Genomic DNA, 27,503 nt, shown 5'->3' on the forward strand with positions numbered 1-27,503 from the left:
TCAGAAACACCAGCGATTTCACTTGTCTTTGGTTCACTGCAGTTCTAAGGAGAAAAGCAATGGTGTCGACTTATGAATTTACACATGGTTTGTCTTAAAGCATATTAAAAACACCACATAGACACATAAACAACATTAAAAGCTGGATTTTCCACAGGGATACTTTAAAGCTGAGAAGAGAAAATCACTCACAGGGTTCGAAAGAAAAGATCCAAAAGCTCTTATTTACCTCCAGGATCCGTGGCCTGAATGTGGATCTCTCACCTCATTTACAATGAATGACAGATCCTTAAACAGTCATGAAACGTCTGTAACCTCCCACAGCATGTGTCCTGAAAGCCTCTTTCAGAACATCTGCCAAAGATCTGCAGAAATGTCAATGATAGAGCTCCGGTTTCACATAAAACTGCAAAATTTCTGTCATTTGTCTCTCTGTGGCCAGAATGAAATCACCTCCAGTTGAATATTTGAGGCAGGAATCCAATATCAGAAGATGAACATCAGCAATATCTTTTATTCTCAGAGCTACCATGAGATCAGGGTCATTAAGTAAAGCTACGAGTGCATTGGGCCTTGGGATATGAAATAAAAATGTTAAAAGTAATGTTTCAATGTAAAATATTTTCCTAACTTTATTTTTGCATTCCTTTTCTCTTTAGAACACAAAAGGATTTGCATGATAAACAGACAGAAATAACTGATAATGGAAATTTAATGAAGAATAGAGCCTAATGTTACTATTCCTTTTATTTGTGGTGTTATTTTAGCATGTAAACATCCAGAGATTAACGACCTGAGATACATTTCTTTGATAATATTTCAGCAATCATGCCACAGTGATTTTTCTATCCGCTCTTTAGCATTAGATTTAGCAATGCCAGATCGCGAATTAATCACCATTTGGTTGTAATCGGTTCACGAAAAAGTGCGAAATTGTTCGCGATTCAGTTTGATTCACTTGGACAGTTCACTCACGTGATGTTTTCTGTAACTTCTCATAGCATAACATAAGTTAGAAAAAAAAATCTTTTAAAAATTAGTTTATTAGCCACTCTGTATTGCATTTTTACGGAGCGCCTAAAGGGGCATGGTGGAAAAATGTGAGGTGGGAGGAATTTTAATGATTTTACGTTCGCTCACAAAAGTTTTGCGTTTCACAGAGAAAAAAACTTTGACATAATTTTTCCTCCCATCTCATATTTTTTTCCCTTCGCCATGCCATTTTAGGTGGTCCGTACATTTTAGGCTATATCCAAATATTCAAAACAGTTTAAAAAACTGTCAAAATGTGCCAGGCACTAAGAAAGCACAATAAGTCGTTTTAACATCATGTCATCAAATTTGTTGATGTGTGGTATATATGTGGTAAAACAGTTAGGTCTATCGACACGAAAATCCATAACTTTTTGCCGGCATGGTCTGAAGATGAAACAATTTGATTTTGGTGAAAACTGGACCAACGGTCTAGGAGGAGTTAGAAAAAGTAGGTTTTTAAAGAAAATCTAGATGGCGGACAGGAAGTTTGGCCAACTATGGCAAAATCGGTAGACCTATTTATGTTTTCTGCACAACCCAATCTTTACAATAGGCTAATTTAAATAAAAGTTATTAGTAGCCTATTTTTTTTAATTTTCCTGTGTTAGGGGTTAACAGTAGGACCAGATGTTTGAAAGAAGACCCAGAGTCAGAATTATAATAAATTGAAGAAAAGTTTTACTGAAGATAGTTTGCAGTTTCATCAGAAGTCAGTTTCAAGACACAGCAGTTATACCATTTCCAAGGTCTAAGCTACGCTAAGAAATAGATAAACATAGTTATTTTCCATGCATATACAGATAGACTGAAGCATATCTCCATAGATTAGGCAGCTGACACTCGGACCCTGAAGTCAGGCACGTCATGACTTTTTCTGGGCGCCATCATGTCCCAAACAACAACTCAGTCAATCTCCAATAATGCCAGTGGTTCCTTAACCTGTAACCAAGAAGACTAACACACACACACACCGACACGGTTCCAATGTTGGATTTGGCTCTAACTATAAACAGGAGTCTCATCTCAAAACATCAAGATAACAAGCTCTTTCTCTCAAGGATAGGAAACTTTAGTCTAAATGGAAAATATAGGCTTTAACTGAGAAATGGTCCCTTAAACTATTGGCTTCAATGACCCCTATGTGTTTTAACACGTTGAAGAACTTTCTCAAACACAAAACAAGTCCCTATTTCATTTTCTGGAAGCCTGGCTAAATAAGCAAGCACTGTTACTGCATTCAGATATCAAATACTTACATTAGAGAATACATGAGGAGAACATTTCAGTAATCACACTGGTAACTTCTATAACAAAGTAAAATCTCCAGAGAAGTCATTCAACTCATTTGATATTTAGAAGGAAAAATATTGATTAATACCTTGATTGTAATCACTCATTACATATACATTGAAGCAGCAGTGGATTCCAGTCCACCCCCTTCACCTGAGTATCTTCAGGGCATGGTGTTGAAGACACATACCGAGTTTCATACCAATACGCCAATGAATTCAAAATGGCCGATATAAGAAAATTGGGTATTGTTCAACTCTCTGTATTCTTTTTCTCCATATCTCCTGACTATCTCCTGGCACTGTGCTGAAACTATGCAGGTAGCCTAAGGTCATGGTTGTCATAACACACACCAAGTTTGGTCAGGATACGCTAAAGCGTTGCCGAGATATAGCCTTGCGTTAATTTTGGCGTGCTCTTTGCCAAATTCGTTCGTGCGTTATTCAAGATGAACGGTTTGACGTATCAACTTGAATTCCATAACTTTTTGTCAGCATGGTCTAAAGATGATCTGGTTAAAATTTTGTGAATTTTGCAGAAATCAAATCGTCTTGGGCCACGCAATCAGAGGAAAAAATCATTTTGTTTTTGGCGCTTACGGTTCAAAAGTTATTAATATAAACGTGAGTGCAAGTTTGGACAGTGTGGTGGCGCTAGAGAGATTGAGTTAGAGACTCCAAATTTGCTATGGTGTCAGATCAGACTGTCCTCTATCTGTGCACCAAATTACATTACTTTCCTGCAAACGATTCTATGGGCTCCCAATAGACTTCCAGAGCGGAAGAAGAAGAAGAATAGGAACACTAGCGATGGCAAAAGGTGCCATCACACCTTCAGTGCTTGATCCTTAAATATGGGGGCACTTTTTAATGGAATACTGATGAAAGGCTAGAAACTGGAAGTGTTTCTGCTTTAATGTCGTTCAGGCACACATTGTTCTGCTTTCCAGAGTTAATATGATCATTGTCGGCCAAGAAAAGGACACTTACATTGCTGTAATCGATCTTCTTGACTGCAGAAGATGTCATGATGTCTTCGTAATGAGTTAGTGAGCTTTTAGTTATGAGACGGTCTGGATAATGGCTTCATCTGTTCCGAGGGACAAAAAAAAAAAAACGAAGCCGTATTGTTCATGCATAAATGTAGGCAGAGCACTTAATTTTCTGTGAAAAATTATTGAAAATGTGCAATGGCCAGCTCGTCAGTGACTTGATCTGCTTACATTCGGCCGGCTTGAAGATTACGTGAATGTTATCAATGTCATTAGACGTCTGGTAATGGCTGAAATAATGACCAGAGTGACTGACGCATTGCATCATGGGAAACTGTTCAGACCCAGCTAGACAGCATAATTGAAGTAATAAGCTTAAGCAATATCAATCTTAGCGACTGTTGAAGGCGCTGGAGGAAAGATTAATGTCATCTCAGTCTTGGGAATCAAAATTTGCCTCATCAATCTAATGCGAAAACAATACATGAAATATAAAAGGAATAAGTTATGCAGTTATTTTTGTTACTTTTTCTTCTTTAAGTTGTTTTAAAGAACAATTCCCTTTAAAATCTATTGCACAAACATTCTTTTCTTGACTTCCACATTCGTTATCATGCGTGTCGTTCTTTCATCCTACTATTTCACAAGCATCCAAGAATCTGCTAATCTGCATATGAGCCTATAAAGGTCATCTCACCTCCTTCAAATTACAAGATAATGAAATAATGACGGTTGCGCGTCATTTAATTTGATTGTAGTTTGATCCAAATGTTCTCAGAGTTTTCTGATTTGATTAGCCGTGCCATTTCTGAGACGTCGAGTTAAAATGTCATGCATTTGTTCAAGTTGCATTTAAAGTTGATATACTTTCTCGTAACCCCTTGCATTATTAGCAAACCATCTTTAGGTTTATTTGAAGGCCGTTCAGCAGACCTGTCTTAAAAGTGAATGTGAGGTGCTTGACACTGTGTAAAATAGTTTATGAGGTGCGAAAAGGTTTTACTGGGAATATTTTCAACAGCCAAGGAAGAATGACAGGGCAAGTCGAGTTCAACAGGCTGTTTGAGGAATTTCTCAGTAGGTTGATACTCTAAGACTAGAGAAATGTTTTGAATTTTATGTTTCTTGGCAACCATCTCTTAACGTTTGGTTGTCCAACAAGTTTATGCGTTGCTTTTTGGCTTGTTTTTTTTGTTGTTTTTTTACAAAGTTTAAGTTACATAAGCCACATTCTAGGAAAGTCCAAAAGGGGAAGAGAGCACTTCCATGTAAAAACATATAGCTCAACATTTCCTTTAAGAACTTCTCCAGTTTTCCTGTTTATTTGACGGGTTTGAAGCGGTGCATTTTAAAACTTTTTGACATTAATTTTTTTTTACTGTGTGAATTATTATGCAGACTTCACCAGTTTGGTTTATTTACAGAAGTGAATTCTCTCACTGGAATTTTAACGTCTTTTAACTTTCTAATCAAGAGGAAATCAGATTCCAAATTGGAATTCTTGAAGGTCGAGTCGATTCCACAGTGTCGACCTCGTCGTGATGACATCGGATGAACAGGGAGTGAGGCCTGAAATATCCCTTTTCCAGGCATTGTGCTTGACGGCGTTCGCTTTGAATTCAAGAATGTGTGGAAGGATGTACCTTTAACCAAGAATATACATTCCAAGTTTCAGACACGGACTGACATTGTTGTCCAGTGGCCACTATTGTGTCTTCTACAGTTTGCGCTGTTGAATCGATATCGTCCGTCCTAATAACCTCTCTGAACTTCATTAAGTCCTGAACGGATGTTGGCACAGCTTCAAATGCGCTTTCATAACTTTGTTAGATCTCTTTTGTGGCTGGTGGCTCGTCCATAGACGTGCTATTGATTTTAATCAATGTCCAAAGTATAAAATCGCAAAAACTCAAGTCTGATGGGAAACTGTGCATTTTATGACCTCAGCGTGTTCTTTTGGGATGTAATATTGCACATCATGAGCTGGGGAAGTTTATTGGGAACATTTCGGAATGTCTGTTAATCTATTTTATATCTATAATTAAATAATAATATTTAATAAAAAAAGGGGTTTTGGCTGCTGCCAGTGTCAGTTAATTTCTCTAAACATGTCAAGGCTTATTCATTTCAATATTGAAGCAATCAGTTATGATGTTCCTGTTCACACTGTACCAGGGACGAGGTGGATTTCAATAAAATAAAAGGGAAGAACTAATATTTAATTAAAAAAGGGGGGTTTTGGCTGCTGCCAGTGCCAGTTAATGTCTCTAAACATGTCAAGGCTTATTCATTTCAATAGTGAAGCAATCCATTCTGATATTCCTGCTCATACTGTACCAGGGACGAGTTGGATTTCATTAAAATATTCAATAATTAAAAACATGCCAGCCAATAGTTCCTTATTATTATTATTATTATTATTTATTTATGAGGGTTAGAAAATGTATAATTAAATTTATATTTATTATCATGTATTAACTGTATTGCCAAGGTTTTTTTTGGACCAAAAACAGTCTTAATTTAACTGGAAGGAAGTTTGAAAGTTTGATTTTTTTTCCTATAGTGTGAACCCTTACCTCAAAAGATCAAAGACAAATTGAAATCCTTGTTATATGAAAAAAAAAAAAAGCCATTTCATGTTCAAAACTAATGTAAGTGGCATTTAAAATTCACACTTTTTTCTTTTACACCAGACTCACTGATATATCACGCCATAACAGGAGAACATGATATGATTACTTGCAGTTGATTCCTGCAAAATGAAATAAGGGGAGCCTGGAGCTCCAGCTGTGATTTATGGAGGTGAGGGGGCCTGTGATTTACTATGCAGGCCACGGAGGAGAAAAGAGCATGCTTTACTTGCAGATGCTGTTTTGCAGGGGAGGAAAATTGTGCTGGGCGTAGCAGACGCGTCTATCAATCACCACTGTGCCAAAACGCTGATGAGATCGAGTCTGAAGTGTCCACCAAACACCTGTTATTGCAAAAAAGCCATGTTTGCATTATAATACAGAATCAATGCAGCTTCTGAGGTGAGACATAAACCCTAGTGAGGCGACAAACACACAAGCAGTTAAAAATGGATTGAATCTTTTGATAATTTTGATACTGGTGGCAGAAGTGATTTCAGCGGCTTCTTCGGCATTAGTAAAGTGATGTTGCACAATGTGTGTTACTGTTTAAATGAAGGACTAATATGGTGTTCCTGCTGTTACTAGCTGCCTACATAGGCCGTATATTAAAGCATTTTAGACAATCAAACAATTAAAAACATGCTGGCCAATTCGATTTGAGTACTCTGGTGCCCCTACGGCTATAAACACTTGAATTTCATGGCCATTTTGTAATATTAAAGCAGTCATATTGTGATTTATTTTTATTGTTTTATTATTATTTTATTAGGGTCGGAAAATGTATTGAATATGAATTAAATATTAAAATATAAAATGTATCTACTTAGTCAAGATTTTGGGTCTTAATTTAACGTACAATTTAAGTTAAGTTGTACAATTCTTGCCTCATAACAGATCAATGAAAACTTGATTCCTCATTATATGAAAAAATAAATAAATAAATAGCAAAAATCATGCAACATGGAGGATGAAGTGAAATAAATGTTGTTTTGCACCGCACTGTAAAAATTAATTTAGGAAAAATTTTGGAAACTCACAATTAGGCTACATATTGGCTCAATTAATAAATTACTAAATAATATCCCCACGCAAAAAAAAAGATGATTGTACTAATCATAGCTTAATGTCTTCACTTAAAATTTTAAATGTACATTCACCGAAAATATTTAATTGTGCTCAGTCACTCTTTCAAGTCGAAGTGAAAAATCTGTTTGCAGAACAAGTCCTACAGCCAAAACATTGTGTAGGCTACGCATGCGCATAATGCGCCAGATGAGGAAAACCGTTGGTGCGGAGAATTCAAATGCGGATGCGCGGGAGAGCGAGTGAAACCGAACCAGCCGTGCTGAAGACGGAAAAACATTCATCGTATCAAGTTAAAGACATTATGGTGAGTATTGAGCTATGAGCTTTGGAATTATTCAGCAAAGTTTTACTTTAGGACCCGGTATAAAGTTTAAAAGACATTTTGTAAAAGAGCATTTATGATGTGACATTATTTGAGGATTTATGTATTTATTCATGTTACTTATTCAAAATAACGTTGTTTTAGCGTATAACATCTGGTGCAAAAATATGAATGCAGCATCGATTGCCATTGGAAATGACTTTAATTTGAGTCTGAGTATGAATCCAGACTATAAGACTATAATAAATCCACTTTGAACTTTCATTCTGTGAAAATGGAAAAAAGTTTATATAAAAAAACACTGAATACAAGACAGATTTAGTGTCTTGCATTAAATCTCAGAGATACCACAGAGATACCACAGAGATGATGTAGACTCAACCCAAAAGTTATAAATACTGACAAATTGTGAGAGACAGAAAGCTGATGTCACGTGCGCTCTCTCAGTCAACCATGAAATCACACAATAAACACTCGTTTCCTCACGCTCGCCTTGTTTTTCTTCTCTGTTTGCGTTTGCTGGCCTCAGTAATGACTATTCTAAGCACGAAACCCCATTCCACGGTGAGGTCAATGTTCCTCAGAGAGGCACTTAGCAACTGCGGCATGCTGGGATACAGTACGTGTGCAGTGAATATTAACAGCTGTGTCTGCTAGTCATGTGGTGTTCTGAGAATGAGGTTCAACAGGCTAAAGTTGTGTACACCAACCTTTGCAGATGTGTAGAAGTCTGCTAACCGGCCACAGACGAGTATTCGCAAACCATGTGACCAACGACAGGACAGCCAGGTGAGACAGCCAAAGAAAACAATACAAGGGCCAATCACACAGAACACCTCAGCAACCACCCAGAATACCATAGCAACGCCTTGGCAACCATCCACAACACTCTTGCATGATGATGGTAAGTTTTGAATAGACAAACAGCACTGTTAATAGAAATAATATATTTTTTTATAAATGTTAAATGTTTAGCTACTTATATCTTACCACGCATGCACTCTTTCATTGTAAAAACTAAAAGTGGAATTCACACTCATCTCCAGTGAACATTAAGCCCCGCCTTCTTTGATCTGATTGGTCATTATTTTGACATTGATGAGCACTGATAACTTTTTATTTTATTTTATTTCAAACAAAATAAGTTACATAGTCAACCATTTAAATCTGTATTTACCCGTTCAAAACAAGCGTGCCGCAAGCGACAAGTGCTGAAAAGTGAATCCAAAGCGTCTCGATCGCCCCCGGTGGCTGGTCCCAGTATAGCTCATAAACCCCGCCGGAGATTGGAGCTTCAACTTTAAAGGATTAGTTCACCTCAAAATGAAAATGTCCTTATAATTTACTCAAACCCAATGCCATCCAAGATATTCATGTCTGTCTTTCTTCAGTGGAAAAGAAATTAAGTTTTTTGAGGAAAACATTTCAGGATTTATCTCCACACAATGGACTTCAACGTTAACGGTAACTTCAACGTGTTGAAATCCAAATCAATGCAGCTTCAAAGGGCTCTGCACGATCCCAGCTGAGGAATAGGGTCTTATCTAGCGAAACGATCGGTCATTTTCTAAATAAAATAAAGATGTATATACTTTTTAACCACAATTGTTCGTCTTGTGCTGGTCTGCGACGCGCCAGGCATTACGTAATCACGTTGGGAAGGTCATGCTGGACGTAGGCGGAAGTACCGCCCCATTGTTTACAAAGCGAACGTGTGAAGACTAATACAAAAGCCCTTTAACAAAAAAGATAAAACAATAAGGAGTTTTTCGCCCTTCCCGCCCTTTTTGAACCAGAATACACAGATGAAGACCTTAGGCAGATGGAGGAGACCGCTACGTCCAGCGTGATTTCGTAATGCGTGGTGCGTCGCAGACCAGCACAAGACGAACAATTGTGGTTAAAAAGTATATACATTTTTATTTTATTTAGAAAATGACCGATTGTTTCGCTAGATAAGAACCTATTGCTCAGTTGGGATCGTGCAGAGCCCTTTGAAACTGCATTGATTTGGTTGCCATTGAAGTCCATTGTGTGGAGAAAAATCCTGAAATGTTTTCCTCAAAAAAACGTAATTTCTTTTCCACTGAAGAAAGAAAGACATGAACATCTTGAATGGCATTGGGGCGAGTAAATTATCAGGAAATTTTCATTTTGAGGTGAACTAACCCTCTAATTTCTACTGTTTATATCACACAATAAACTTTGTGCTAACCGTTTCTGTGGGAGTGAGTGCGGGACCTTGATATCGTGACTCCACACACACTCACTACTGCGCAGAATCAGGTCCCATATCAGCGCATGATGTCAGCGCCATATTGCGGCTTCAATTATCACCAATGGAAGAGAGTGAAGAGTCGTCGTCCATCTTTTTTTTTACAGTCTATGCTTCAAAATGATGTTGGTGTTGATTACAGAACCAAAGACTAAAAGTAACCTAACCTCAAAGTACAATATGATTACTTATTTAATATTGGCACCAACAATAACAACATATTTCTGGGTGAAATTAAATTAAAAGTAGCCTACATAATAACCGGTCGCAGTTGCTCAGCAGAAAGAAAGTTGTGCAGATGTTCTCATGCTGGCCGAATGAAATGTGCTGCACATTGACTCATAAATCATGCCGTTCATATACAGCTGCTCGTGTGAAATGTAGCAGGATCATTTTTTAACACGGAGTTTAGGTTTGTTTGTCGAGGTAGTGAGATGGACGTCATATATTACACTGTGAGAAAAATGTGTGTGTGTTTCTTTGAGCGTTAGCATAACCGAGTTTTCCCCGACTCTGCCTCAAGGTGGACTTTATCATGAGCTTTCTCACGTTGCTTTATGAGACAGCGCATGATAAACGAGAGCTTTCCGAGGGAAACGCAAATCTAATTTATCCCCGACAGGCAATCCGAATGACCGCGAGCCCTTCCGCTGAGTCAGGTTAGACTATCGCTCACAGATTATCAATCAGGTGGTAATAGATTCCCATTTCTCAGAAATACACAGCAGTCTATTTGAGCCTCTCCATGTCATATGCTATAGGCTATTACACAACCATCTCAATGAAGTTTTGAGGATCTGTGCATTTTTTCCCTGATTCAATTGCTCATGTTTCCTAGACTTAAGACATTTATGCATTATGATGAAAGCGACCAAAACCAGTGACCTCAGAAGCTTGTTTTTGTTTTACCAACACCAATAAGCACTTGGGTAAATCACATGGTTTAATATTGTTTCTTTGAGTTTGTAATATGAAGGTAAAAAAAAAAAAAAAACTAAAATATGATAAAGTGGTGATTTCTGTCCCTTCTTTTAGGTAATTTGAAAGACAGCGTATTTCTTTATTTATTGTCCTTGCAAAGAGATTGATTCTTCAAAGGTGGAAACTGGACATTGTGCCAATATTATTGAGCATTAATCATACTGAGAAGTTACGATTTATTAACAATGACAAGCTAGATATATTTTGGAACATTTGGAAGCCTGTATTAGATAACTTGGGAATTTGATAACTTTATACTTGTTTTTATATTGCATAATATCTTTGTAACTCTTAATTTATTTACCTAACTCTTGGTATCTTGTTATGGTAGTATTTTTATTTCTTTTTATCTTTTATCAGGGATATTTATCTGTATCTAGAGTTCCCTTATTGTTATATATTTGGTATACTGTGCTATTGTTTAGTTTTTGGACCTTTTTTTCAGAAAAAGACAAATGTCATATTAGAAAACTAAATAAAGTTTACAAAAAATATATATATATCCCCCCCCCCCCCGCCCATATTATTCATATCAAAAATATGAATAATACATTTTTTCTTTCATCCATCAAATTCAAATTCACCATCCATAGAATATCACACTACCCTTTGCTCTCATAAACACACCTAACCTCGATTTGTCATCTAAAACACTAATGCATATGGAAAAACTCATCAAGCACTAGAGCTTGACGTCCCTGGACTCCCAGAAGACATTTCATATCATATGACATAGTTTGCAATTAGTCTCCAGGACATGATGCTAATGGTTGAGCATTTAGCGCTAATAAGAGATGATGTTCGGAACAAGCAGGTGCATGAAACGTTCTGCTCTCTGATCACCAAAACAAACCCAGAGCAGATGGCTAATGCCAGACCAAACGAGACTGACACACGAGATCCCATCGTCAATCTAAGTCTGTGTTTTTTTTTTAAAGGGTTGCATGTTTTTTTTTTACCCTGTGAAGTGTGATTCAATTCAGTTCATATTTATTTGTATAGCACTTTTCACAATACACATCGTTTCAAAGCAGCTTTACAGAAAATGCATGAGTCCACATTACAATTTAGAGTGATCTGTTATCAGAGGTATCTTTCTTAGTTATGTATTTCAGAAATATACATAAACAAAATCACAGTTAGCTAAAAATGTATTAATTTAAACCATGTAATAATTTAAGGCAGAAACAATGAGCTCATTGAGGTAATGGAAACTTGTTTGTTAAGAAATGTTTAAGACATTTAGAAAAATGTAGCATTATTGCATGTTGATTCAGAGTTGCATCATCCGAAGTCTCCGCAGGAGTTGGGGTCGTCAATAGATAGCCATGCTTTTCTTTATATTACTGGGGGAAATTATTAAGGGATGGAAGCTGAGTTTAAACCACTCAATATGTGGCAGATAAACACCACAATAGTGTTTATATAACAAAATATCATTAATATGACCTGACGTCCCCCTCGCATGCATGCAAAACACCCAAGAGACATTTTCACCATTTCCACATAGAAAGAAGTATAAAGTAGGAGCCGCCACATGAGCAAGACATGCACACAGATGGATGAAAATATGCTCAGCAGATGGAAAAAGTCAAAAATGTGTAAAAACCGACTGGGAACTGACAGTGTCCCATGGAGCAATTGTACCGCGTCTGAACTTCAAAGAAGCATCTGGATTGGCCCAAACCTCCTTGGAGAAACACGTCCTCAGTGGACGTTTCAATGTCCAACGTCATGTCCACTGTGCAAAATAAAACATCAGTTTACCAGGGAATGAGTAGCTGAGATGAGGATTTCACATCAGGGGTCAATCTAATAAAGCCTGTCAGGAACATGTTATAGGTTACATTTCAACCCTAGATGAGTTATATTTTGCATGAAGAAATTGCAACATTTATATAACAATTAACCACATGCAATTTGATGGTAATTGATTGATTGATTACTTTATTATCCCCATGGGGAATTTTTTTGTTGCTTGCGTTTCAACATGCGTACACCCAAAGAACCAACAATATACACGAAAAAAAACACGAAACACCCTTTTTTTAAACCTTTCATTTAAGAAAAAAAAAAAAAAAAAAAACGCTGGCAATCCTAACTCCATGTCCTAACCAGACACAATGCGATAAGATTCCAGCGACAAGTAATTTGTCTGTCCACACTAGACGCGACGCGACTGCGAGATGTGTCAAAATCAATCAAAACCCACAGCCAATCAGAACAGCGTGTGGGCAGGGTCAGCCAATCAGAACAGTGTGTGGGCGGAGTCAGACAATCAGAACAGCGTGTGGGCGGAGTCAGCCAATCAGAACAGCGTGTGGGCGGAGTCAGCCAATCAGAACAGCATGTGGGCGGAGTCAGAACAGCGAGTGCACGGCACCAGAGAGTAATCTTGACGGCACTCGCAAGAAAATGTATAAGTAGCTACATAATCAAATTCACAAATAATACTGAATACACAAATCTGAAGTGCACATAATCTCAGAGAGCATCACTGCTTCACTGAAATTAGACATTTGCTTGGTTGATCAAGCATCTCCGCTAACCTAGTTTAGCATCTCATGAGGCTTGATCCGCTCCAGACTGCCATTCTGTCAGAGGAGCTTCTGTTTGGGCTCAGATAGGAAAATAAAACATCAAATGTGTTTACATAAAAGTTCTGCCCCGTCGATCACAATAATGAAACCGGAATCTCATTTTCTATAATGCATGATTTTTTAATTATTTTTTTAACCATTTTGATACTGTTTTATGCTGGTTGTTTATTTTACTTTGCTCATTTTAGAGTCGATGTGAAATCAATCAACACATTTATGCATCGTTTCATCATTGCTTGCTATTCCAGAAAAAAACAAACAAACACATTTTTGTCTTCATAATATGTCATCAAAATGCAACAACATGCACCGCCTCTGAAACAACTTTACTTTTCCGATGGTGTCGTCAATCTTTCTTAACCACCTTCATAGAGACACTTTGACCATCCAATCAGTTCCTCATGGAGAAAATCAAGTCCCATACTACATTTTTTCATATTTTCAATATTTCATATTGAGCTCACCGTGAGGTCACTTGAAGAAACCATCGACCTCCATCTTATTTTGAATTGTTGTATACATACTTGAAACTAAAATGCAATTTTTCTCAAAGTTACAGTTTGATATTGATCATATTTTAGTCATCGATATATGTTAACTGCACCTTATGTTTTGTTTTGTAATGGAACGTTTTTAAAACATCATGACGGGGTTATTGTGACGCTCAAATGATCGTGATTTTAACGGTCAAAGACTGTAAAAATGCCACAGTGAAAAACTGTTAATTGGTTAAGAGAAAGTTCCCTTACTATATACGGTAAACAACTGTGAAAGATCTAACGGTACATTTAATGTAACTTTACTGTAAGATACCGTTAAATTTACAGTTTTTGGAAGTGAAAACGAACAAGTCATTGTATTATTTACAGTGAAAAAATGTAAATTCACACTTCACATTTGATGTTTCTTCATAGTTTTTTTTTTTTTTTTAATCAGTTATGACATTAGGGTTTTATGTTACATTTAATGTTGTTAAATTAATGTTTATTGCATTTTTTAAATTTCATGTGTGTTACCATGATTTAGTGTTTGTGTGAATGCCACTGTGCATAAGCCTGTCGCGATAGTCAATAAATCATTTAATCGCACGATAAAAAAAAATGAGCTCGATAATTTTTCCGGCCGCGATAATTCCATTTGCATGCTTGTTTGTTTTCCTCGTCTCTCTCTCTCTCTCTCTCTCTACCAAAGAGACTGGATGACCACTCTCGGTTCCTTCGCGTATATGAGGAGTGAACTCTCTTGTCAGTTGCATGGTCTTTGTGTGGGGAGGCGGCGCGCGGCGCTTGTCAGTCACACAGCGAGCCCGATCTCATGAAAATGCGTATCTATACCACGAATGTTATTTCTCGTGCCATTTATACGCCAAAAATAGTTTTTGTGTGCATATGATACGCACTTTATGGCGTGTAATACGCACGCACTCCTCACCCCTAATCCTAACCAAGTATTTTCAGTGCGTAGCATATACACGCAATAAAGTGCATCTCCGTCTTCCCGACAGTACACAATCACTTGGGCGTTTAGTCGACAAAGTAACAGGAGGACAGTGCAAAATGGTGTGATATGGCCTGTTGAGGCTTTTTTTAGTTGTTTACAAAGGTCCTAACTGGCAGTTTTGCCTGTTATGGAATGTATCACTATTTATGTCTGAGCCTAATGTTTAATATTTTTTGCAAGTGCAATTTTGTTTACATCCATTTATTGTTTTTGGTATTTATTCAAGTGAATTTTTTTTTGTTAACAGACACTGAGAGTCCATTGCTTTTATTGTTTTTGGTTGTTTTGTTCATTTTTTGTGGATATTTAAAATGTTTTCCGTTTTCAGTGTTTAATATTCTTTAGAAATAAGAGTTTATAGATCTTTGAAAAGGTGTACCTGCATTATTATGCCATTATCATTATATTAGATGAAAATGGTCTCAGAACGACAACATTATCGTTTATCGCAATAATTTCTTGGACAATTTATCGTCCAGAAAAATTTGTTATCGTGACAGGCCTAACTGTGCAGCTTCTATATATAAGCATTAACTTTCTTGTGAAAGAGCTGCTTGTGATGAGCTTTAATTCATCATGTGATTTTCATCTCCACTGTGATTGGTGGTTGTCAGTGTATTACTATGGATATTATACAAAACAGATATAAATACTTCAATAGGTCAGTAAATTAACATTATATAAGATAAATAATTAAATACGGTTTATTACTGTAAATTTAAGTAAAGTCTGTAAATCTAAAATGTTGCTACCGTATTTTTTACAGTAAATTTCTGGCAACCAGAGCTGCCAGTTTTTTTACCGTAAATTTAACAGATTTTTTTTTTTTACAGTGTAGGCAACACGCACAAACAAATAATTATCTTTGTATAGACTTTAATACGTAACACGAGTTATACAACCACACAACCATAAGACTATAACGGACAAAGGACAAAACTGAACAGGGAGTATATATGCAGGGGATAATCAAACATTAAATAAGATACAGCTGATGATAATTACAGAAACATAACCGAAACTAAACAGGAAACATTAAATAAAGAAAACAGAACAGAATATCAAAATAAGAGTCCATAACTGTGATTTTTACAGCAGTTTTTATTGGGTGGGTTTTGATCCACAAACCTACACAACACAACAGGATTTCTGATCGTAAATATTCACCATTTTGGATATTCACGATTTGAGATTGTGCGTCCCCGATGCAATCACTCTTAACACACATTGTGAGGATAATCTGGGGATAAGGATTGTCGGATTGCCCAAAATCGTCCGATTATCTTGTAGTGTGTGAGTGCCTTTAGCTGATGAAAGGTTGCGTCAAATTCTCTGAACCATTAAACAGAATTACAACCCATGTCCTTCAGAGGAATGACCGTAATGTGCTTTGATTTGTGCAGGAACTGGAATGAATTTGGGAGGGAAAGATTGTAAGAATTAAGATGCCATATAAAGAAGCACGAGAGCTCGGGCTTCAGCGATGTGTGTGAACATCTGAAGGAAATTCAGTGGGCAATGATACGTTAAACAGGGTTTTGCAGAGTAATCCAACTCTGCATGATGTTCTTAAAGACTTCACATGAGGAGACGATTAGCAGGACGTTATCCTGTATGGATGGAAAACCCAAAGGAATGTTATTCCTATTCAATGCTGAGAAAACTGGCAAAAACTGTATCTTATTACAAGCTATCATGCTTTTAAGAACTGTAAAGTACATTAACATATTTATATATATACTGTCAAACCAAAATTAATTCAGACACCTTCAACATTTCTCACATTATCACAGTTTATTCGCTATAGTTTATAATGGTAATAAAATATGAGCAGAACTCAGTTGATATTTGACTGGTTTTGTCCGTCCTTCCGTCTCACACATAAATTATGTTGAATATCTGTCAGCTGTTAAATTTAACACAATTAGATAATACCAGTTTAGCTCAACCAGTGACCAAGCAATGCTTCATTTTGTTCAGTCTGTGTGTAAAAAGAGCATTAGCAATTAAAGAAAACACACTTCAGCAAAACATGATCAGGTCAAAGAGTCTGGATCATTTATGGTCCCAAATTTTAATAAATGTTACTGGTAGTCACTGTATGAAGAATTTTTGGGTATAATAGGTCACAGTTTACTTTATTTTGCTCTCCTCACTTACATAAATGATCTATAGTGTTCTGCACACACTAGTGAAAAATATAAAAAATTACATCTGTTGTCTGAATTATTTTTGGTTTGACTGTATATATATATATTAACATATAAATGATCTATAGATTTACAGCTCATGTCTGAATCGCTGTGTTAACACAAAGCTATGCTTTCCCACCGTACATGTCCTTCTGAGGGTTGGAACTAAAACCCAGAATAAATATAAACACTAAATCAAATTGTGAACAAACAAAAGCCTGTTGAGGAAAAGCTTGTCAAGGGGGTCAAATAAATCACGATCATCTGTGATTTATGATCAAAACCTCTCAAGAGATATGCGGTTCAATTTCACAAATATACACCAGCGTCCCGCCAAAATCTGATAGTATCAAATGAATTTGCCCAACACATGTTAATGTACAAAAATACATTATTATTTTGTTGGCTAAAGGCAGGGCTAACAACTTTTGAGTTACGCTTGGAGTGAGAATTATGGATGGGGGGGATTCTGATCTTGATTCAATATCGAAAATCAATTAATTTGGCTAAATATCAGGTACAGTATATTCAAATCTCTGTCATCTAATGCTGTAAACCTACAGGGAAACCTGTCAGCTGCTATTATTATTATTATTAAAGGTTAAAATTTCTCATTCTTATACTGTACAATTAATATGCTTTTTTTATAATAATGTTATACTACTTTTTTAATGATATGAGAGTAAAAATATAATAAATATGTAATATAGTGCATATATTTAGCAAAATGCTCGTCTCTAGAGTTATTTTTCTAGCTAACTAACATGCTGTGTGGTCAAGGCTTTAAGCGACATTTAAAAGCGCTTTCATTCACGTCTTTCCGCTGTTGAAACACTCATTGAACAATGACACATTTCAGTCAGTTCCTTCAACATACCTTCTGATGTTCATTCATGTTTATTTGGTGCTATAACTAGTAGTAATAAAGAGGAACACAGATTGATTCATGTGCCGCTTGAGGCGCTACAGCGATCTGTCATGCCACATTAAAGAGTGCCAAAACTGAATTTATTGTTTGAATTTTGTAATAAAATTGACAGAATTTGAATTCACCACATTGACCAACAGAAAGCTGCTTAATGTGTGAGCTGAGCTTCATTCATCGTTACACAATGGACCGTTTTTGAACATTAGCAAAGTTTTGCTAGCTAATGACCGCAGCTTAAGACACAAAACAGAGCAATTATTAGCCTAAATAAGTGCCTAAAGTCAGTCTGAAATTGCATTTTCAGATCAATTAAATTCAAAACGATTCTGTGTCAGAGGTGAGTGTGTAAGTAATGGCAGTCATATAGCCTACAGCTAAGAGGTTATTATGAGAGCAAGTAAACATAATTTATTCAGTAAAGCAGACACTAAATATGTTAGGTAATGATTACAGCATGTGATCATAATAATTACAATATAAGGATCGCCTAATATTTGGCAGTTGGTGTCTGAAATCTTCAGACTTCAACCTATTTGTCTGATATTCAAATTTGAATTCAAATTATTTTTCAAAAAGCTGAATTTTCAGCATCATTACTCCAGTCTTCAGTGTCACATGATCCTTCAGAAATCCTTCTAATATGATGATTTGATGATCAAGAAACATTTATGATTATTATCAATGTTGAAAATTGCTTAATATTTTTGTTGAAACTGTGATACATTTTATTTTTCAAGATTCTACGATGAATAGAAAGTTCAAAAGAACAGCATTTATTGAAATTTTAATTATTTTGTAACATTTATAAATGTCTTTATGGCCACTTTTGACCAATTTAATGTAGTCTTGCTGAATAAAAATATTTAAAAAAAAAACTTTAATACTTTTGAACGTTAATGTAGTAAAGATGTCAAGCGCCATAAAATATAATCTATAACCATCAAACTGTAACAACTGACCAGAGAGGAAAATCAATATGAATTTGGAATAGCATCAAAGATATTTGCCAAATATAATGCATATTCATGAAGTAGTAAAATATTAATAGAGGCCTGTCTAACGGAAAACAAAAATTGTTTACTTATTTTATTTTCCATTGGCAAATTTTTTGGAAAGGTATTGATGAAACTGCGGAAAAGGAAAGTTGTTTTTGGACGGTATTATGGAATAACGCGCACCTATGAGTCATTCACAATAATAACATGAATTAAATATATTCAACAAATATTCAATGAATGTTCTCTGTGATCTTCCGGTCTGAGTTTAGGTTCAGTTTAAATCAAACAGAACAGAACATTACATCGCTTGAAATAATAATGCATCCTAAGGGAAAGAGTGAATAATGCTGTGAAACCCAAAGTAAACATGCAGGAGCTGCTTAGGGACAACAATAAAAACTTGTATCAACAATTAGCTCAATTTGAATATGAAGCTCGGCGCTGCAGCGAAAGATTGATTCCAGATGGAGACTAAAGTTGAGAGTAAGCTTATGGAATATTATATTCCCCAGGACGGTGACGGACAGATATGTAAACACGATGCCTAACACATTTCCAGCTGTGTGGTGTATCCAGAGCGGCTGGCAAATTCCCGTCTGCATTAGATGATTTCCCGAACCCCCTCTCATCCTAAAGTGTTGGAGATGTTATGTAATTCCCTCTTACCCTGAATTATGACTTCAAAGAAAGGCATAAACTCAAATACACATTCTGAAGAATATCCAAAATATTACACACATCACTTTTAAAGGCGTTCAAAGAAATTTGTCCCATAAATCTCCCAAATACTTTTTATCCAGACACATATCACATCTCAAACTAAGTTCAAATCAAAGGTTTTAGGATGAGACACTGCAGGAAAAATCCCAAATCCTTACTTAAAAAGCCTTTCAGCAAAATGAAACGATAGTTTTGAATCTGGCTTTATCTAATGTTCAGATTTAGGTTCTGGAAAATTATTCAAATTAGTGCATATTTAACTAGATAATGGAGAATTTGCATATTCAAACATAGTATTAATAAAACTTGTATGTGTGCAATTTTTTATGTAATCAATAACCTGGGGAAATATATCCATTTTCTACCTTAAAATGCTAAATTAGAGTATTTTATTATACATTTTGGTTCAAAGCAGCAATAATGTGCATGGTTTAAAGGGCAGACTAACTTCAGAAAGCATTTGAGCTCCATTAAAACTCGCTAAATGTCTGACCGATATTTCCAGACACATTTGTCTTTATGGAATTAGGCTAATCCTGATGTTTATTTGATTTATCCGTAATGTTGCATGGAGTCTGTCAGTGAGAGGCTTCTCGCCACGATCATCCCGCGTTTCTGTTTTAATAATCTGAAGCTTCTGGCTCTGGAAGTGGAATAAATTCTTTGCCAAAAGGAACTCGGCACATGTTAACAAAAACACGCAAGTGAAGTTACACATCTGCTGTTTAAAGACCTCCTCAAAGATGATCACGTTTTTATTTTTTTTTTTTTTTTTTTTTACATAAGCACACTTTTGCACAATTAATGCCAAAAGAAATGTATTTAATCAGAATGCACGGCTTCTTTTGAATGGCTGTCGATGGAGAAACAGCTTTTTACATGCATGATAGTGTAGTTACGACATCGACCAGCAGGGGCTGAAAAACATGAGCAGATCTTCACATCTTAAGATCTAATCTGTTAATCTGTTTCTAATGCGAGATGACTTTAAAATGAACTCAGTCTCCTCAGATTCCAGTATTTCCGAGTCATTTCTGTCAGAATGAATCACATGAGATGAAATGATGGAGAAAGATGATCCTGACACTAACATCTTACACACATTCATCTGTTAGGACGGTTGGTGTTTAATGCTCAGGATGGATTGGTGCTTAAAGCAGGAAAACCGAGTAACACGGGAAAAGCAAACACCTGCGGATCAGCTTAAAATAACATGGAAGACGCTGATCTGAAGTTTCCACAGAAGACACTAAATATTTTCATAACTTAATGGGATCGTCAGCTAAACGTTCTTAAGAAAAGTTCTTTGAATATGATTTCCATATTCATATGGGATTTTTACTCCAAGGTAACATAGTGTTACCAGGGTAAGTGCAAAAAAAAAACTGTATAAATATACCTCAAAATACACTGTATTTGTATTACCGGTATGCAATTATAATAAGAACAAAAACATTACATCTGTTTTAAAAACTTCATGACTTTATGTATTAAGCTTTATAACCCCAATCTGTTTCACTGAAGTTGCTCTGGGCCCTGAATGTTACTTTAATGAGTCATTATAAACATCTCTAATATCTTAAATCTTAAATATTAAAAACGCCTGAAGCATCCGAGACAAAGGAGGTAATAATATCGGTGTTCACGGGGGTGAAAACACTTCGTAGCTCACCTCTGAACATTCGTTTTTGCACCACCTCGACAATCCATTATGGTTTGACAGTTTTTGGTTTCCTTCAGAGCGACCTCTCGACCTCAGAGTCGCTGCAGAAAACGGATCCTGTGTGTGAGAAGAAGTGTTTTCTGATTTACGCGGCTCTCGGGAGAGAGAGTTTTATAAAAGCCATAGATCTTCATGTGTCTTCTGTAAATCACAGTGTCTATTTAGCATTTAGCTCAGAGATCTGTGTGAAAACACAAGCACGTGCAGTGGGACAACAGTTCGTAAAAGATGATTGTGCAACAGTTTCCAACTTCCAATTTGGACAAGGTTCATTGAACTCTTGAGAAAACAGGTTAACCTAAAGTGGTTTGCTGGTTTTACCAGCCAACTGTAGTGCCCTAAACCTCAGTAAAACACCCAAACAGATCAGATTAACCAGGCTAGCAATAAACACTTTAGGCTGTTTTTTCAACACAAAAAATCAATATGACTTTAACACACCACAAGACTTCTTCTTCCACTATGATAAATATAAAATAGAGTTTTAGCTTAAACTATATTTACGTTCAAATGTTTGGGGTTGGTAAGAAGTTACCACCAAAGCGCATTTATTTGACCAAAAATACAGTAAAAATAGTGAATAATAATAATACATTTTATTTATATTGCGCTTTTCCTATACCCAAAGCGCTACAAGTACTAAAGTAGATCCATAAAAAAAAAAAACATCAAGTGTCTCCAATTAAGACACAAACACTATCCTAAAAAGGTGTTTTTTCTTCTTATAGTTAAAGGAAGGTTTAGGAAGGTATGTTTTTTTTTCTCTATAGTTTCTTATAGAGAAAGGAGTCGGCGGAGCTGAGAGATCGAGAGGGCATTTATAGCGTATTTAAATCACATATATATGATGGTGCAGTTCCTTGTACAGCTTTATATGTTACAATAAGAGTTTTAAAATCAATGCGGGCCTGGACCAGAAGCCGTTGCCAGTTCCTGAGCACAGTAAAGATGGAGCATGGAGGATGTGTTTAACACTAGTTCTGGATGTGTTGCAGGCGCTTAAAGGATCACTGCAAAAAATGCTGTTCTTACTTAGTATTTTTGTGTTGTTTCCAGTCCAAAAATCTAAAAATTCTTAAATCAAGAAGCATTTACTAGAGAAGTAAAACTACATAAGAAATTCTATTTTGTTTTCAGATAAACAGAAAGTATCTTAAGTGATTTTTGCTTAAAACAAGCTAAATTATCTGCCAGTGCAGTAAGGAAAATAATCTTGTTTTAAGATTAGGTTTTTATTAAGTTTTTTTGAATTAAGTTTTTTTTTCTTACTGCACTGGCAGATAATTTAGCTTGTTTTAAGCAAAAATTACTTAAGTTACTTACTGTTTATCTGAAAACAAAAAATAATTTCTTATGTAGTTTTACTTCTCTAGTAAATACTTCTTGATTTAAGAATTTTTAGATTTTTGGACTGGAAACAACACAAAAATACTAAGTAAGAACAGCATTTTTTGCAGTGATTAGTTCACTTCAAGAAAAAAAATAGCTGATAATTTACTCACCCCAATTGTCTGAAAGCCTATTTGTTTGGCGCTGAGGTTTTCTAAGTGCGTTTGAACGCTCCATCACGTGAACTGCGCCTGGACAGGAAATGCAGCGCGCTGCTCAGTTGTTCGTACTCACGGATGATGAGAGAAGATTCAGAGACCCTTTTCTTTACTTTTGTGTGCGTTTTATGAAAAGCAAGTAAGTTTTTACTACTGTTGCATGTTTGTACTGCGTTGTGATGAATGTTGTGAAATTGTTCTTGCGAACTAGTTTTATTTGTTAAACTACGTGACCAATTAGTGTAGTCATGATGCCACAGCGTGCTTTAATATGCGACATGTTTCCTGTGTGCAATAATTAGCCCTCTATATGTCGATTTAGACCTTATTTGTGTTAGTTATTTAGAGATATGCTTCTGTGTTCGAGTACAGTGCATTTACTGTTTATTTGATGTTACCTGCATCGAGTGTTAGTGATACAGTGTCATGCTGCATAGCCACTTAAAGGAGAACTCCGGTCAATTTTAACATAGAGCTCATTTTTTTGTAAATTTGGAGTGCTGTCAGTACAGAGAACAACGACAAAAATTGGTGTTGCCTACACCGTGTTATCCTCTTTTTAAAATTTGCACCCGGTTGACTTAAACGGGGCAAGTTTTAAACCTTCTTTTAGCCTCTTAACATCCTTCATGTGTCATTACAAGTGCACCAGCCATGTGAGTGATTCCTTCAGAGTGAACACGGGTGCATCTGACTGCAGTAGATGTGAAAGATATTAATAAAAGTTACGTTAATTCAGCCAGCGCACATACCTGTGTTTACATCCTGTTTTCGGTCGAAGTCCACAGTAGTCGATTGTCGAGTTCACGCGCATAGGTTTAGTTACCTATGATCACGCGCGTGAACTCGACAATCGACTACTTTAGACTTTAGCTCCCATCCTAAACGAACCACTAGTCCATACTTTACATTGGTCCTTCGAGCTGGATCAGGGTTCCCCCGACACTATGGAGTCAGAAATTGATGATCAGTAGCGGGAGTCATCGGACCGACCCAAGAGAGACCCTTGTCCACCTGCACATTTGGCCCAGTACAAAGTCACTCTTCTGCCCTCTCAACAGCCTGTGGCCCAAACCTCCTCTACTCCTGTAGGACAACCAGACCAGGCTCAGTCAACCCGAGCTAGAAGTTTGACAAGTTACCGGTCAGCTGCACATTCACAATGGTCCTCTCAGTTATCTTATGGACTCCATCTGTTTCGAAGTACGTCTGATATACAAGAAGCTGCTTTAGAGGAGGAGATCAAAGGATTTGAGCTAGCTGACCTACAGCAGGAAATAGAAGAGGAAAGGAAAGCTGACTTAGAAGCTGCAACATTGGATGCACAAACCAGAGAAGGACAGCGGCTACAAGAGGAAGCACATCTGGCTAAGGAGAGAATAGCTAGAGAGATGGGAAGACGCAGGCGCTTGAAGAAACTCGAGAAGGAGGTACACATTGCCAGTCTTGTAAAGACCTACCTGACAGGGACGAACGACGATTCCTTGTCTACGTCGTCAGCTCCCGCTACGTTCTCCAAGCTACCTCTACCATCACAACTAGCTCAACAGCCACCTCTGGTGCCATTGGTCCCCATGCAGCATCCACCTGTGCAACAGCCGAATCCAGCGCCAGTTCAGGTAGCACCTCTCTCCACTGTTCCTACTCAGATATTAGCACCACCTGCTAATCCCGTCACGAGTGCCCAGATCAGTGTTCCTGTCAGCGCAGCACCGATTGTAGTACCAGTCTCTGTACTTCCATCTGCACCTGTCTCATTCGTTCCCGTCCTCTCCACGGTAACTGCCCACGCAGTAACACCGATGGCAAGGTCTTTTGTCACAACTAGTCTCCCGTCTCATTACCTAGGGGTTTCAGCTACTAGTACAAGCTTCACAATGCCACCACGAGCAGTTACAGTGGCACCACCACCTCCCGCAGTGCAGTATGCTCACAACAGTATACCAACTGCAACACCAGTTCAGACGGCACCACCCTGGACATACCCGGGTATGGAGACCCTGATTGCTACGTCTTACGGCATTCCTAAACCAACGTTTCCCTTCTTCGAGAGTGGCAAAGAAAGTGATTTTGCACTTTTGAGGATGGCGCTCGATAACTTGATGAATAGTCACCCTCATCTCAGCGAGCACTATAAATATCAAGTTCTCCTGAGTCAGCTCAAGTTTCAGAGTGCTCTGCAGTTGGCCAAATCATATATGTATGACCCCGCACCGTATACAGCTGCATTGGGAGCTCTACAAGACAAATATGGCCAGCCAAGACAACTGGTTCAAAGTGAACTAGGAGCAATACTCAACTCCCCAGCCATTAAGTCAGGAGACGCAGAGGCATTCGACTCCTTCGCCCTCTCAGTCCAGTCGCTTGTCGGTATGCTACACACTTTAGAGGGACCTGTTGGATTCAAGCTCAGGTGTGGTTCCCATGTTGACCGTCTCTTAAGCAAAATGTCTCCTTCCCACAGAGATGGATTTGTGGAATATTGTCTCGTTCACGGCATCCTGCAGTCAGGTTCAGAGCTCACCTACTCCCTGCCCGACCTCGCTGCTCGGCTCCAAATGAAGGCTCAAGCCAAGCGTCTCGCCAGTCGGGCTACTCTTCTCTACAACTCTACAGGGCCTACCCTTCTAAGGAGAGGTCAACGTAGTTCAAAGCCCAAAGATAAAACAGCGTCAGTCTTCCTCTGCTCTGGGGAGAGAGCCGACAAGGAGACCTCTCATTTGAAGTCCCAAGCTTTCAAACTCTTTTTATTGCCCGTTCTGCAACAATAAGGAGCACTACCTTAACTCATGCCCCGACTTCAAGAAATTGTCTACTGCTGAGATTAAGAAGTGGATCCAGGAAGGCGACAGATGTTGGAAGTGCGGCCGTGGCCACAAAGCTACAGCCTGCACGCTTAAACGCCCATGAAAGATTTGCAAAGAGAAACACCTTACAGTCCTGCATGACGCCATCCAAGAGTCATCCCAGAAAGTGCTGATGGTTAGTAATCCCAAGCCCATTGTCTACATTGAGCAGCCCAGAAGCCCTCAGAGAGTGTTGCTGAAGATTGTAAAAGTGCTTCTGCATCATGGAGATTGCATTCTTGAGACATTTGCCGTGCTCGATGATGGTTCGGAAAGAACGATTATCCTCCCACAAGCTGTAGAGCAACTACAACTCTCTCAACATCCAGAGACGCTTCATCTGAGGACAGTCCAGCAAGAGGTGAAGGAACTGAAAGGTTCTTCAGTTAGCTTTCATGTATCCCCCATCTTCAAGCCAAACAAGAAGTTTTGGATTCAACATGCATTCACTGCAAGCAGTCTGAGTTTATCTGAGCACACGTACCCAGTAGCAGCTCTCCAGAAGCGCTATGAGCATCTCAAAGGACTTCCTTTGACGCCTATCCACAGAGCCCAACCTCTGCTCCTCATCGGCTCCGATATGCCTCAGCTTCTCACTCCTACACAGCCAGTCAGAGCAGGTCCATCTGGCGGTCCTATAGCCATCTGCACAAGGCTAGGCTGGTCCTTGCAAGGTCCTTCTGACATTATGCCAGTCTCTTCTCACCAGTCTTCCTGTCTGCACATCGCCACTGAGTCTTCATATACTGAACTCCTCAGGAATGTAGAACGTCTTTGGCACATTGACACAGTTCCCTATGTCAGTGAGAAGACTGCAACGCGTTCCAAGCAAGACCAGCAGGCGCTCATGCTCATACAGACAGCCTCCGAACATGTATCTGTCGACGGTACCCAGCGCTACGCTACTCCACTGTTGCGTCGTCAGCCAGTCATCCAACTCTGTGCTCAGCAAGATGCAGTGATGCCTAACCTACGCAGCACTGAGTGACGGTTGGCCAGTGACACCGTTCGAGCAGCCTCATACTGCAAGGAGATGGATAAACTTGTTCAGTCTGGCTATGTCGCGGAAATCTTTACAGAGGATGCAGCAAAGTCGTGGTATGTACCTCATCATATGGTGCACCACAATGGAAAGGACAGAGTAGTCTTTAACTGTTCCTTTTCCTTTAACGGTCTGTCCCTGAATGACCAACTCCTGCCGGGACCAACACTCGGTCCGACCATGATTGGAGTCCTGATGCGGTTCCGACGTCATGCTGTGGCCATTAACGGAGATATTAAATCGATGTTCCACCAGATCCGCTTGTTGCCCAGTGATAAACCACTGGGCCTACGATTCCTATGGCGTGACATGCAGAGGACATCTGAACCACGCATATTCCAATGGGAGGTGTTACCATTCGGAACAACGTGCAGCCCCTGTTGTGCGGTCTTTGCCCTGCAGCAACACGTCAGAGACCACGAACCACCAGATTCTCCTCTCATGCATGTGATCGAGCACTCGTTCTATGTCGACAATTGCCTCCACAATGTGAGTAAAGCTCAGTATGCCAAGGTTCTAGTCGATGATCTGCGAGTGCTTCTGAACAAGGGAGGTTTCGAGATCCGGCAATGGGCTAGTAACATGCCTGAAGTTGTAGCACATCTACTTCCTGAAGCGCAGTCGGCTAGCAGTGAGCTATGGCTATTCAAGGCCAGTGACAACCTCCAAGAGCCCACGCTTGGACTCTGCTGGGATTGTTTGAACGACACCCTGAATTACAAACGTCGCCATACTTAATCTTCAGATGCTACTCTTCGTAACGTCTACAGTGTCATCCAAGATATCCATGTCTT

Source organism: Rutilus rutilus, assembly GCF_951802725.1.
Source record: "Rutilus rutilus genome assembly, chromosome: 23".
In the NCBI taxonomy this organism is placed as follows: domain Eukaryota; kingdom Metazoa; phylum Chordata; class Actinopteri; order Cypriniformes; family Leuciscidae; genus Rutilus; species Rutilus rutilus.